The following is a 13,357-nucleotide window of genomic DNA, read 5'->3' as shown; positions in this document are numbered from 1 at the left end:
ACAAAAACAACAAAACATAGAACTCAAACCACTCAACAGCAAAAAACCAAATAACCCTGATAATAAATGGGCAGAAAACTTGAACAGCTATTTCTTGACAGAACACATACAAATTGCTATAAGTCTGTGAAAAATTGCTCAAGATCACTACTATTATTCAGGGCCACACAAAGTTAAACCACAATGGGATATCACCTCATACGTGTAAGAATGGCTTTTATTAAAAAACAAACAAAGAAAAATAACATGTTGGCGAGGCTGTGAGGAAAAGAGGATCCTTGTACACTGTTGGTCAGAATGTAAATTAGTATAGCCAGTGTGGAAAACACTATGGAGATGCCTCAAAAAACTAAAACTATCAGATGACGCAGCAATCCCACTCTGGGTATATATCCAAAGAAAATGAAATTAGTATGTCATGGCGATACCTGTGCTCCCATGTTCACTGCAGTAGCATTATTCACAGTAGTCAAGACAAGGAATCAACCTACGTACTCATCAGGAATGAATAAAGAAAGTGTGGTCAAGATAGCATTATTCACAGTAGTCAAGATAAGGAATCAACCTACATACTCATCAGGAATGAATAAAGAAAGTGTGGTAAAGGTAACACAATGCAATGTTATCTAGCTTTTACAAAGAGGGAAATCCTGTTATTGTGGCAACATGGATAAATTTGGAGGGCATTGTACTCAGTGAAATAAGCTAGACACAGACAAATGCATGATGTCATTTACATGGTAAAAAAAAAAATCAAACTTACAGAAGAAGAGAGGTGGTTGTCAGGGGCTGGGAGGGTGATGGGGAATGAGAAGATGAAAGGAGTGGGAATAATTTCTGGAGATTTATTGTCTAGCATGGTGACTCAATATAATGAGTAATATTGTGTACTTTATGCCAAGAGAGTAGATTTAAATGTTCTCATTGCAAGTATGATTATCAGTGAGTTGAGGGATCTGTGAGTCAGCTTGATTTAATCCGCAGTGTATACACAGATCAAAGGCTCTGTAGACCATAAACATACAAAAATTGTCACTGAAGACATGTGCCAACCTCGGCAACATATACTCAACATTAAACCATATGGTTCTCACAGCTCACATAAAGGGGGAACTGAAAAAAATACAGCAGCTGTCCGCCCAAAGAAGTCCAAGTCAATAGAACAAATTTCGATTTACTGCATATTGAAAAACATCCCTGCCTTTGGTGACAAAGAAATTTGCTCAAACCCCACTCTTAAAAGTCTTACAAAACTGACAACTTTGCCAGGTACAGACCAAACAAGCTAACTTTCTCTTTTCTTGTGCTCTAAAAATCAGCCCCATGGAAAAGACCAAAGATATCTGTGTTTGACTCCACCTAAAAACGAATCCCTTCCTTACCCAAGCACGCCGTAAAATAAAGTGCTAACATGAACCTCTAGGAGGGATTTTTCTGTAGCATCAGATCTTAGAAAACCAGAGCACGCAGCAGGACGTCAACAGTTTGACAAATGGGTTTGTGGATACTCAGAGGAGAGGGCTGGTCAACCAGGGGTACGGGGAGGAATATACCTGCCTGGTCCTTGCCACACCCCCTGGGAAGGAATTACTGGGATACACCGCTGTTAGGGAGGGTATCTGGGGCCATAAAGAGTAAAGAGTCCTAAGTCATATAAACACAAATCATTTAATGAACAAAAAAGGTACCTCATGTGGAGAGCTGACTTGAAGACATGTAATATATTAGGTCAGTGCAAATGTAATTGACGTTAAAGGTAATGGCAAAAACCCCAATTACTTTTGCACCAACCTAAATAATAATTTTTTCCCCTCAGGATGCTGTTTCTGCAGGATGCCAGCCTAGGGGAAAGGAAGAACAAGACCCTAGGGTCTTTCTGGAGCACTGGCTGCATGAACAAATACCCTCCAGGGCACGCCTGCCCCCAGGCCATGGCCGAAACCAATCCGAACTGAGAGGACACTGGCATTTGTGAGTTTCAGAGTTCTTGGGGACTAACCTGTATTTACTGGATTCTAGAACATGTCGTTCTCCCAACACTGACCTACCAAGTTAGTCACCTCTCCCTCCACAAGGATTCCCACTCCCAAGGCTTCCTGTTACTGCAACACAGGAGCCTGTACGGAGAACACGTCTGGCTTGAACACTGTTATCTATGGCGATGGCTGTGCCCTTTGTGTTGGTTCAGTTAATGACAGGGTCCTGGCTCTCATGTCCCACTAGGGGCTGCTGCTCTCAGGCAGGTACCACACGGTTGGAAGGTGAAGGCAGAGGAAGCCCAGAGACAATGGAAATACAAGTGGCAGACTGTGAGTCAGTGACTGGTCTAGGACTGTGGCTGGGTGATTGGGAGCGTGGCCTATTGTGTCCATGAGTGGATGTGACAGGGGCTGTGTCACCCCATCTGGGACCCCATCTAGTCTCTGGTAGGGTGATGCCGGGCGAGCCATGGCTGTCCTCAGAAGGGTATCCTCTCCTAGGCCCTCTGGAGCGTCACCTGGAATTCTCTGCAGGCCGCTAGCCAGCACAGGCTGCCCGAGCTGCTTTTCGGTGTCCCTTGCTTGCTGGATTGTAAACAATGTGCAGGCAGCAGTTATGCCCGGTTAGTCACGCTCTCATTCCAAGTACTAACGTCACAGGGTGTGGTATAGTGCGGGCCCCTCACAAACATCTAATTTTGACTCAAAATTCCACATTTGGAATTTATGGGTCCAGGAGGAGGAAACAGTTAGAAAGACAAGAAAACAGAAGTACACAAATGTACGTGACAGAGTGATCAAGAAAAATGTTTTTCTAGGAAAGTTATTTCTTTTTCTAAAAAACTGAGATAACTGTAGATTCACATGTAGTTGTAAATAATAATAGAGACAGATCTGGTATGCCCTTAACCTGACTTACACCAGTAGTGATAGCTTATAAAACTACAGCACAGGCCAGGTGCGGTGGCTCATGCCTGTAATCCCAGCACTTTGGGAGGCCAAGGTAGGCAGATCACAAATTCGAGACCAGCCTGGCCTACATAGTGAAACCCTGTCTCTACTAAAAATACAAAAATTAGCTGGCCATGGGAGCTTGTAATCCCAGCTACTCAGGAGGCTGAGGCAGGAGAATTGCTTGAACCCGGGAGGTGGAGGTTGCAGTGAGCTGAGATTGCGCCACTGCACTCCAGCCTGGGTGACAGAGAGAGACTCCATCTCAAAAAACAAACAAAGAAAAACAAACAAGAAAAAAACAAAACTACAGTACAGTATCACAGCCAGGATACTGACATAGATTCCATCCTTGATCTTATCTATGATTTCCAGAGACTATTGTTTCAGCAATGAAAAAACAGAAATATCTCACAGTATAGATTAAATTATGGTCTGCTATGTGATGGCAAGGAATACTAATAATATTGACTTTTTTTTTTTTTTGAGACGGAGCTCTGTCGCCCAGGCTGGAGTGCAGTGGCGCTATCTCAGCTCACCGCAAGCTCCGCCTCCCGGGCTCACACCATTCTCCCACTTCAGCCTCCCAAGTAGCTACAGGGGTAGTGGGACTACAGGCGCCCACTACCTTGCCCGGCTAATGTTTTATATTTTTAGTAGAGATAGGGTTTCACAGGTTTAACTGTAGGCTGTTAGCTAGGATGGTCTCGATCTCCTGACCTAGTGATCCACCCACCTTGGCCGCCCAGAGTGCTGGGATTACAGGCATAGGCCACCACGCCCGGCCTAATAATATTGATTCTTATTGAGAATTTTTTTTTTTTTGAGACACAGTCTCATTCTGATGCCAAGCTGGAGTGCAGTGGTGCCATCTTGGCTCACTGCAACCTCCGCCTCCCGGGTTCATGTGATTCTCCTGCCTCAGCCTCCAGAGTAGCTGGGACTACAGGCACACGTCACTACGTCCAGCTAATTTTTGTATTTTTAGTGCAGATGGTGTTTCACCATGGTGGCCAGGACAGTCTTGATCTCCTGACCTTGTGATCTGCCTGCCTTGGCCTCCCAAAGTGCTGGGATTACAGCCGTGAACCACCGTACCCGGCTTATTGAGAAAATTTTTATGATGAATTACCAAGTGAAGAAGGTAGATTAAGAAGGTGTATATAATTTGGGCAGAGATGTTTTGGTGAAATTAAGAATACAGGTTGTGTGGTCTAACTTTTGAGATGTGAATCTGAACTCTGGCAGTTAGCCTCATTGTGTCTGTTTCAACAGTGATAAAATGGAATAAAAATACTACAGGGCATGATTGTTACAACTGGCAAATAAGATAATCTATGTAAAACACTCAATAATATGTAACATTTGTGTAATAGAAGTTACCTGTTGTTATCGAAGGCCAACTCACATCAGCCAATCTCCCTTTTTTTTCTTTTAAAAACAGTTTCTTTTTATAATTTTTATTAAAAAAAATTTATAATAGAGGCTGGGCGTGGTGGCTCATGCCTGTAATCCCGGCACTTTGGGAGGCCAAGGCAGGCAGATCACGAGGTCAGGAGTTCGAGACCAGCCTGGCCAACATGGTGAAACCCCGTCTCTACTAAAGATACAAAAAACTAGCTGGGCATGGTGGTACGCGCCTGTAATCCCAGGTACTCGGGAGGTTGAGGCAGGATAATTGCTTGAACTGGGAGGTGGAGGTTCAGTGAGCCGAGATCGCGCCATTACACTCCAGCCTGGGAGACAGGGCGAGGCTCCATCTCAAAAAAATAAAAAAACTCATAATAGAGACAGGGTCTTGCCATGTTGCCCAGTCTTGAACTTCTGGGCTCAAGCGATCCTCCTGCCTCACAGCTCCCAAAGTGCTTTGGATTATAGGTGGGAGCCACCACGCCTGGCCCCCTCTTTTTCCTAATGGTAAAATGTGCCGCCAGGCGCGGTGGCTCACACCTGTAATCCCAGCACTTTCAGAGGCTGAAGCAGGTGGACTGCCTGAGGCCGGGAGTTCAAGACCAGCCTGACCAACATGGAAAAACTCTGTCTCTACTAAAAATACAAAATTAGCTGGGTGTGGTGGCACTTGCCTGTAATCTCAGCTACTTAAGAGGCTGAGGCGGGAGAATTGCTTGAACCCGGGAGGCGGAGGTTGCGGTGAGTTGCGATTGTGCCATTGCACTCCAGCCTGGGCAACAAGAGCGAAACTCCATCTCAAAAAAAACAAAAGTGCCTTCCTTGAACCCGCTGTCTGCGTAATCAATATTAACCAAAAATAACATTCAGAGTCTGATGTTATGAATGAAACTCATTTCATTTAACAAAACGAATACATTAGCAAAAGAGATTCTAAGAAATATAAAGAGGAAATGTTCCATCAGCAGCTGGGGGACAGAGACATTGTTCTGCATAAAAAACATCTAATTTAACGACTCTAATCTGAGAAGATGCCAATTTGAGAACATTAGCAGGAGGCTGAATCTTGTGTTCCACAGGATAAGGGAGATACATATGAGATACTGTCATCTAATTCTTTTTCTATCTTGGAAATGTTACTTATACAGCCCATATTCATTACTTGTACAAATAATCTTGCTAATGTTACATGGAAAGTCCGTATCTGCAAGGCACCCAGTAATTAGTGTTCATCAGTGATTATTGTGATGCCCTGGGAAAGGAACATTAACATTCTGTAATCTAATTCTAAAAGGCTGTCTTTGTTGAACAGTTGTTGCCATAGGTTAGATTCAGATGATGTATGTCTAATCCTATACGGTAGAAATATGTGAGAGATATTTCAAAGCAAGGCAAAGATCACTGGCATAGCCCTTCCCCTCCCAACACACACACGGGTGTAATGAGATTCATGGCTGGGTTGGATTCCTTTTATAAATGAAGATTTGGAGTCTTTGGCTCACTTATGATTAATTAGCAAGATTCAATACTCCAAAAACAAAACACGCACATGCTTAGAGGCAAAGGAAAGGACTAGAAACATAAATACCGTTTCAAATGTTTTTTTCTTGTTGTTTTTTTGTTTTGTTTTCTTTTGTTTTTTGAGACATTGTCTCCCTTTGTCACCCAGGCTAGAGTGCAGTGGCATAATCATGGCTCACTGCAGCCTGGAACCCCTAAGTTCAAGTGATCCTCCCACCTCAGCCTTCTGAGTAGCTAAAACTATAGGTATGCACCACCATGCCTGGCTAATTTTTTTCATTTTTTTATTTTTGTAGAGATGGAGTCTCACTGTTGCCCAGGCTGGTCTCAAACTCCTGACCTCAAGTGATCATCCTGCTTTGGCATCCCAAAGTGCTGGCCATTTAACATGTTAATCAGTGATTATCTCTGGAGGGTACAATTATAGGTAATTTGGAGATTCTTCTTTAAGGGCTCCTTAGGGACTTTTTTTTTTTTTTTTTGCCTCCAGCAGGCCTGCATTAATCCTATTATAAGAAATATAACAAGATAGGAGCAGGGTACAGTGGCTTGTGCCTGTAATCCCAAGGACTTGAGAGGCCGAGGTGGGAAGATCACTTTAACTCCGGAGATTGAGGCTGCTGTGAACTATTATCAACCCCCCGCACTCCAGCATGGGCAACAGAACACAACCTTGTCTATAAGGAAAAAACAAAACAAAACAAAACAAAAACATATAAAAAAAGAAATATAGGCCAGGCGTCCCGGTGGCTCACGCCTGTAATCCCAGCATTTTGGGAGGCCAAGGCAGGCAGAGCACCTGAGGTCGGGAGCTCGAGATCAGCCTGACCAACATGAAGAAACTCTGTCTCTACTAAAAATACAAAATTAGCTGGGCATGGTGGCGCATGCCTGCAATCCCAGCTACTCAGGAGGCTAAGGCAGGAGAATTGCTTGAACCCAGGAGGCAGAGGTTACGGTGAGCCGAGATCACGCCACTGCACTCCAGCCTGGGCAGAGCGAAACTCCATCTCAAAAAAAAAAAAAAAAAAAAAAAAAGAACATGATTATGATTATACCACATTAAAAAAAAAAGGACTATGGTTATGGGGGAGCTAGTACATTGTTGTCATGAAGGAAACTCTGAATGGATTGGCCTATGAGAGGCAAAATCACTGCCTCTCAAATATGTCAATATGGTAATGCTGGCACCTATGATTATATTACCTTACATGGCAAAGGGGAATTAATGTTGCAGATGGACTAAAACTGCTAATGGGCTGACACTAAGATAGCGAAGATTATCCTGAGTTACCTCAGTGGGCCTAATGTAATCACCAGAGTCCTCAAAATTAGAAGAGGGTCAGATGAACAGAAAGAAGTAGGGTCAGAGTAATGTGATAGAAAATGGACTTGACTTGTCTTTGCAATTTTGATAATGGAAGAAAGGGTCATGAGCCAAGGAGTGTGGGCAGCGTCTAGAAGCCAGCAAAAGCAAGGACATAAAACACCTCCTACAGGACGGGCTTGGTGGTGGCTCACGCCTGTAATCCCAGCACTTTGGGAGGCTGAGGTGGGCTAATTAATCACCTGAGGTCAGGAGTTCGAGACCAGCCTGATCAACATGGAGAAACCCTGTTTCTACTAAAAATACAAAAATAAGCTGCGGATAGTGGTGCGTGCCTGTAATCCCAGCTACTCGGGAGGCTGAGGTGGGAGAATCACTTGAATCTGGGAGGTGGAGGTTGCAGTGAGCCAAGATTGTGCCACTGCATTCCAGCATGGGCAACAGAGCAAGACTCCATCTCAATTAAAAAAAAAAAAAAAAAAAAAAAAAGACTATCTCCTAGAGCCTCCAAGCACAAACACCTCCTAGATCCCTGCCAACATCTTGGTTTTGGCCCAGTGAGACCCACTTCAGACTTCTGACCTCTAGGATAGCAAGATAATATATTTGTGTTGTATTAATAAATCTGTGGTAATTTGTTAAAGCAGTAAAAATAAACTGATATAAGGCTTACTATTGAAAAAAGTGTCGGCCGGGTGCGGTGGCTCACGCCTGTAATCCCAGCACTTTGGGAGGCTGAGGTGGGTGGATCACGACGTCAGATCGAGACCATCCTGGCTAACACGGTGAAACCCGGTCTCTACTAAAAATGCAAAAAATTAGCCTGGTAGTGGGCGCCTGTATTCCCAGCGACTTGGGAGGCTGAGGCAGGAGAATGGCGTGAACCCGGGAGGCAGAGCTTGCAGTGAGCCGAGATCCAGCCACTGCACTCCAGCCTGGGCGACAGAGCGAGACTCCGTCTCAAAGAAAAAGAAAAAAAAAAGAAAAAAGTGTCACTGAAACAGGTACAACCTTCCTGTTCTAAAACATGTTTTCGCTTGGTTTCAGCAATACAGTCAGACCCTCAACACAATAATGTAGCTAAATTGCCTCTGTAGGCATCTTAATTAACTGAGCATTTTGTCCCCTCCCCGCCAAATTCTTACATTAAAATCCTATCCCTCAATGCGATACTATTAGGAGGTGGGGCCTCTGGGAGCTGATTAGGTCATGAGGGTGGAACCCTCAGGAATGGAATTAGTGCCTTATGAAAAAGACCCCAGAGAGCTCGCATCTCTTTCCTCCATGAGAGGACACAGCAAGATGGTGAAGGTCTCCAACCTGGAAGAGGGCCCTCAACAGAACTTGACCACGCTCTTCTCAGACTTTCAGCCTCCAGAACTGTGAGCAATAAATGTTTGTTGTTTCAGCCACCAGTCTATGGTACTTTGTTATAGCAACTGAAACAGACTAACGTAAGAATAAATTAAGGAGTGTGTGCAAAACACAAGAGACTATGGTACAAACATGTGCTCAGTAAATGTGGCCAGGCTCCTCTCTTCTGAAGGACTCATGAATAATCCTAAATAATATATTAAAATGTCATGTTGGATAAGGTACTTACAAAAATCTTATTCAATGGAATTTCTAGGCAATCGAAGGATTTCCTTCATTTACTGTTGTTAATAACTATTAGTAGTGTTTAATATTATGTCAGGTGCATTCTTCTTTCTTATGGCTATAACTAAAGTTACTTCTTTGTAGCTGCAGAGTATTCCATGAAATGAATGTGGTATAATTACTTAACCATTTCCACCATCCTGAACAATAATTGTGGTCAAGGTACACAGTCTTCAATTCTAGACCAATGGGTCTAAATGTCTTTGGGGCATGTACACTCTTCTTAATGCCATGAAATTACAGAGTATCTCCCTAGGGTGGTGGTGGTGGGGGACCAATGCACTAACACTGATAAACACATATAGTAAATATATACACAACGTCCCTTGGAAAGTTGTAAGTGGAGTTAAAGGAAGGCCCTCAGGTTAAGGATAACAGTTCTAGGTCATTTGAGGTTGTGGTTCACTTGATGGAAGGCCCTCAGGTTAAGGAGAATAGTTCTAGACCATTTGAGGTTGTGGTTCATTTTGTGAACTTGCAAACACCCATCCCAGTTACCTTCATATGTACGTTGCTCCTGATGTACAGACATCCAGACTCAGCACATAACAGCAGCACTCACTGCGCACTCACACTCCAGCGTGCGGGTCTATGGTTCTACACATGTTAATGCATTTCACCCTCCTCACAAGCCTATCTTCAGAAGGCTCAAAAAGCTAACAGGCAGAAACAGGACTCAGATCTTGGTCATCTACATTTAATGTTTGGTCTTAAGTCTTATAAACACATATCATTTAATTGAAAAAAAAAAAAAGGATACTCATCTGACCCTTTAAGATGTTTAACGATTCGTCTTCCTCCTCGGGGATGCTTTTCCTGAAGGTTGCTGGCCTGGGGGAAACAGAACCAGAAGGGTAACACCTGCCATATCTAATAAAACCAAAGAGAAATACAAGGCCCCGAGATGGAGTTTCTGGGAGATTCCTGAAGAGCAAGCTGAGATGACTGAGATGATGAAGCGTGGAGCTGCCCCTCCCCCTGTCTCCCACATCAGGCACGTGTTCCTCTATGGGAGGAATTCTACTCCCGAGGCCACCGTCTCCTGTCAGTCAGGCGGCCCGAGTGGAGAGCACTTCTGGCTCTGAAAGCGTCACCTCATGGCTGTTTCTGCCTTGTTGTTGGTGAATTTCCCGGCGGGGCTCAGGGGCTCATGTCCCTCCGTGGCCCTTGTTCTCAGGCAGGTAACGCTTGGTTAAGAGGTGAAGGCAGGGGAAGCAGTAGAGGCGCTGGAGCCACAGGTTGCGCTGTCACACACACCTGCGTCACCCAGAAGGCCCGATCACCCATCCCAGCACAAGCCTGCACGGACGGCTCAGCCTCACCACAGCACACGCTATCCCGAGACACATCTGCGCCCCTCATACCCACTAACGCCCAGCACGGCCACGCTGTGGGCCCCGCCACCCCACACAGTGCAAAGGTGCATCCGTGGGCCACGGAGACCCGTCCTGACCGCCGCCCCACACAACCCCCAGACTGCACCTCACAGAGCAGAGTCCCCGGGACGCACTGCCGAGGTTCACAGGTGTGGGCTCCGTCGACCCAAAGCCTCTGGGGCACCCCCGGTCACCAGTTATGGGGCGAGCCCGGCTGTGTCACCCCACTCTCTCCAGCAAGTGCGTCACCGTCAGAAGCTCAGTGCCCGTCTCCCCTGGGAGCCATGGGCGCCAATCTCACCTGCACGGACTGGCGGAGATGCAGCGGTTGCGTCACTGGTGCAAACACGCACCGAGCACGCCCCCCATTGCCCCCAATGACGCTCGCGTGCACCCGTGTCACGGTTACGGGGACAGGGCCGCAGCGTCAGCCTCGTACTCCCACGCAAGTGCGTCACACACTCGGTCCCGCCACCCATGGAGGCCAGCGCGCATGCGCACCCCGGACCCAGGCGGGGCCTCGCGCTTTGAGCTGCCGGAGCGCGCAAGCAGCAGCAGAGCCGGACACGCATGTGTGCACAGACCCCTACACGTATGTGAGCGACGACAGACCCCCGATACATAGCGTGCTCAGCCGTTGAGGTGCCTGTGCGGGCACACAGACCCTGACAGGCGTGTGCGCATGCACAGCCGCCGACACGCATGTGTGCATGGAGCCCGACACGCATGTGCAGGCACAACAGAGCCCGACACACATGTGCGCATGCACAGACTCTGACACGCGGACACACTGAGACGTGTGTGTGCACCCCTCCCATCTCTCTCCCTCCTCCGCCTCTCCCAAAGCAGCAGACGCACCCAGTGGTCCCCCAGTGCTGGGGTCTTGGGGCGGGGGGTGAGGCTAGAGGAGGACGCGGGACCAGAGCCCCAAGCCCCATGTCCCAGCAGGCAGCACGGCGTACTCCTGGATGATCTCTGGGAAACGTAGTCCGGGACGGTCCCAGGCAAGGGCCTCAGGGCGCGTTCCAGGCAGGCAGCCCCACACTGAGTCCATCTTGCTCCCTGCAGACGCCCCTTCCCAACTGGGAGACGGGCTGTGTCACCCCAGCTGGGACCCCGTCTGGCCTCTGAGTGGGGTGGTGCCGGGCGAGCCATGGCTGTCCTCAGAAGGGTATCCTCTCCTAGCCCCTCTGGAGCATCACCTGGAATTCTCTGCAGGCCACCAGCTAGCACAGGCTGCCCGAGCTGCTTTTCGGTATCTCTTGCTTGCTGGATTGTAAACAATGTGCAGGCCACAGTTATGCCCGGTTAGTCACGCTCTCATTCCAAGTACTAATGTCACAGGGTCTACAGGATGTTACAGGTACTTAACCACAGCCTCATTTTGACTCAAAATCCCACTTTTTGGTATTTATGCCAAGGAAGTAGCTATAGTCGTACACAATGTTGAAGTATATTCACAAAATACTTTTTTTCTGAAAATGTTTTTCTCTTTTAATTAGATAGACTTTAGATTAATATGTAGTTACAAGAAATAAAATTGAGAGATCTTGTGTATCTTTCACCTGGTTACCCCGGCTGGTGATTGTAGTATATAATACCACAACCGGAAGGTTAACATTGATGTAATCCACTGACGTTACCCAGAATTTCTATATAATAATGTTTTGTTTGTTTGTTTTGAGAAGGAGTTTCGCTCTTGTTGCCCAGGCTCAAGTCAACGGTGCCATCTCCGCTCACCGCAACCTCCGCCTCCCGGGTTCAAGCAATTCTCCTGCCTCAACCTCCCTAGTAGCTGGGATGATAGGCATGCACCACCACGCCCAGCTAATTTTTTTTTTTTTTTTTTGTATTTTTAAAAGAGACGGGGTTTCTCCATGTTGGTCAGGCTGGTCCCGAACTCCCGACCTCAGGTGATCTGCCCACCTTGGCCTCACAAAGTGCTGGGATTACAGGCGTGAGCCACCGCACCCGGTAGAGAATAATTTTTAAAAATGAAAATCTTGCAGTGGAGGGTAAAGGAAAATCAGATTAAATCATGGTCTGTTATACAATGACACATAGACTACATTTCCTAATAATACTGACATTAATTGAGAAAAGTTCTGATGAATCAACAAGTGAAAAGGGTAGGTTAGAAAGGTACATATAATTTGAGCAGAGATGTTTTGGTGAAATTAACACAGGCTCTGTGGTCTGATTTGAGGGTATTAATCTGAGCTCTGATAGTTATTAACTTCACAGTGTGGTAAAATTTCCTCACTGGTAAAACTGCAAGAAAGATAGTACAATGTATGATTGTTTGAACAGCATCATCTACATGAAACACACAGTCATATATAACAATTAAGATAAGGTAGCTGTTATTATTAAAAATCAACAACGTATCTCAATCCATTTTCATAAAAGTAACAAGTCTGCTATTTCCTTTTAATTAGGGAGACAGAGACATGATAGTTCCTTTAAAAATCTAGTTTAAAGATTCTTATCAGCTGGGCGCAGTGGCTCAGGTCTGTGATCCCAGCACTTTGGGAAGCTGAGGTGGGCAGATCACTTGAGGTCGGGAGTTCAAGACCAACCTGGGCAACATGGTGAACCCTTGTCTCTACTGAAAATACAAAAGTTAGCCAGGCATGGTGATGGGTCCCTGTAATCCCAGTTTCTCAGGAGGCTGAGTCAGGAAAATCGCTTGAACCTGGGAGGCAGAGGTTGTAGTGAGCCAAGATTGTGCCACTGCACTCCAGCCTGGGTGACAGAGTAAGACTCTGTCTCAAAAAAAAAAAAAAGAACATTTTAAACTACTGCTATCTAATTTTATTTCATATACCTTTGAAATGTTACAGTCAATATTTGTCACTTGCACATATAACCTTGGGAATGTTTCCAAAGTCCATATTTGTAAGGTATCCAGTGAGTATTTTCATATTCATCAATGATTAATTTTTCAAAGCAAGGAAACATGACTGGCATCTCTCCTCTCTCCACATGCACACAGACATAATGTGACCCATGGCTGGGCTGGATTTCTTTTACAAACTATGATTTGGAGAGTTTTTGCCTCATTTACATGATTAATAGGATTCAATGTTCCAGAAACAAAACACACACATTCTTAGAGGTGGAGGGGAAGACAA

General features: G+C 45.7%; 1 protein-coding gene across 4 annotated transcripts in view; it reads right to left on the bottom strand.

Annotated features, from left to right (window-relative positions):
* The window catches only part of ZNF331 (zinc finger protein 331), a 61,931-nt gene that overhangs the window by 34,486 nt on the left and 14,088 nt on the right, over positions 1-13,357 (bottom strand). The window contains exons 1-2 of one of the 4 annotated variants that reach the window (XM_031659270.1): positions 10,525-10,672; positions 9,617-9,678 (exon numbers count right to left, since the gene is read on the bottom strand). The gene's annotated coding sequence lies outside the window, so the exon portion shown is untranslated. The other 3 variants (XM_031659271.1, XM_031659272.1, XM_031659269.1) reach the window with 3 other exon arrangements.

The sequence above is a fragment of the Papio anubis genome, chromosome 20 (genome assembly GCF_008728515.1).
Source record: "Papio anubis isolate 15944 chromosome 20, Panubis1.0, whole genome shotgun sequence".
Taxonomy (NCBI): domain Eukaryota; kingdom Metazoa; phylum Chordata; class Mammalia; order Primates; family Cercopithecidae; genus Papio; species Papio anubis.
Note: the sequence above shows the minus strand (reverse complement) of the source record. Positions and strands in the feature narration are given on the sequence as shown.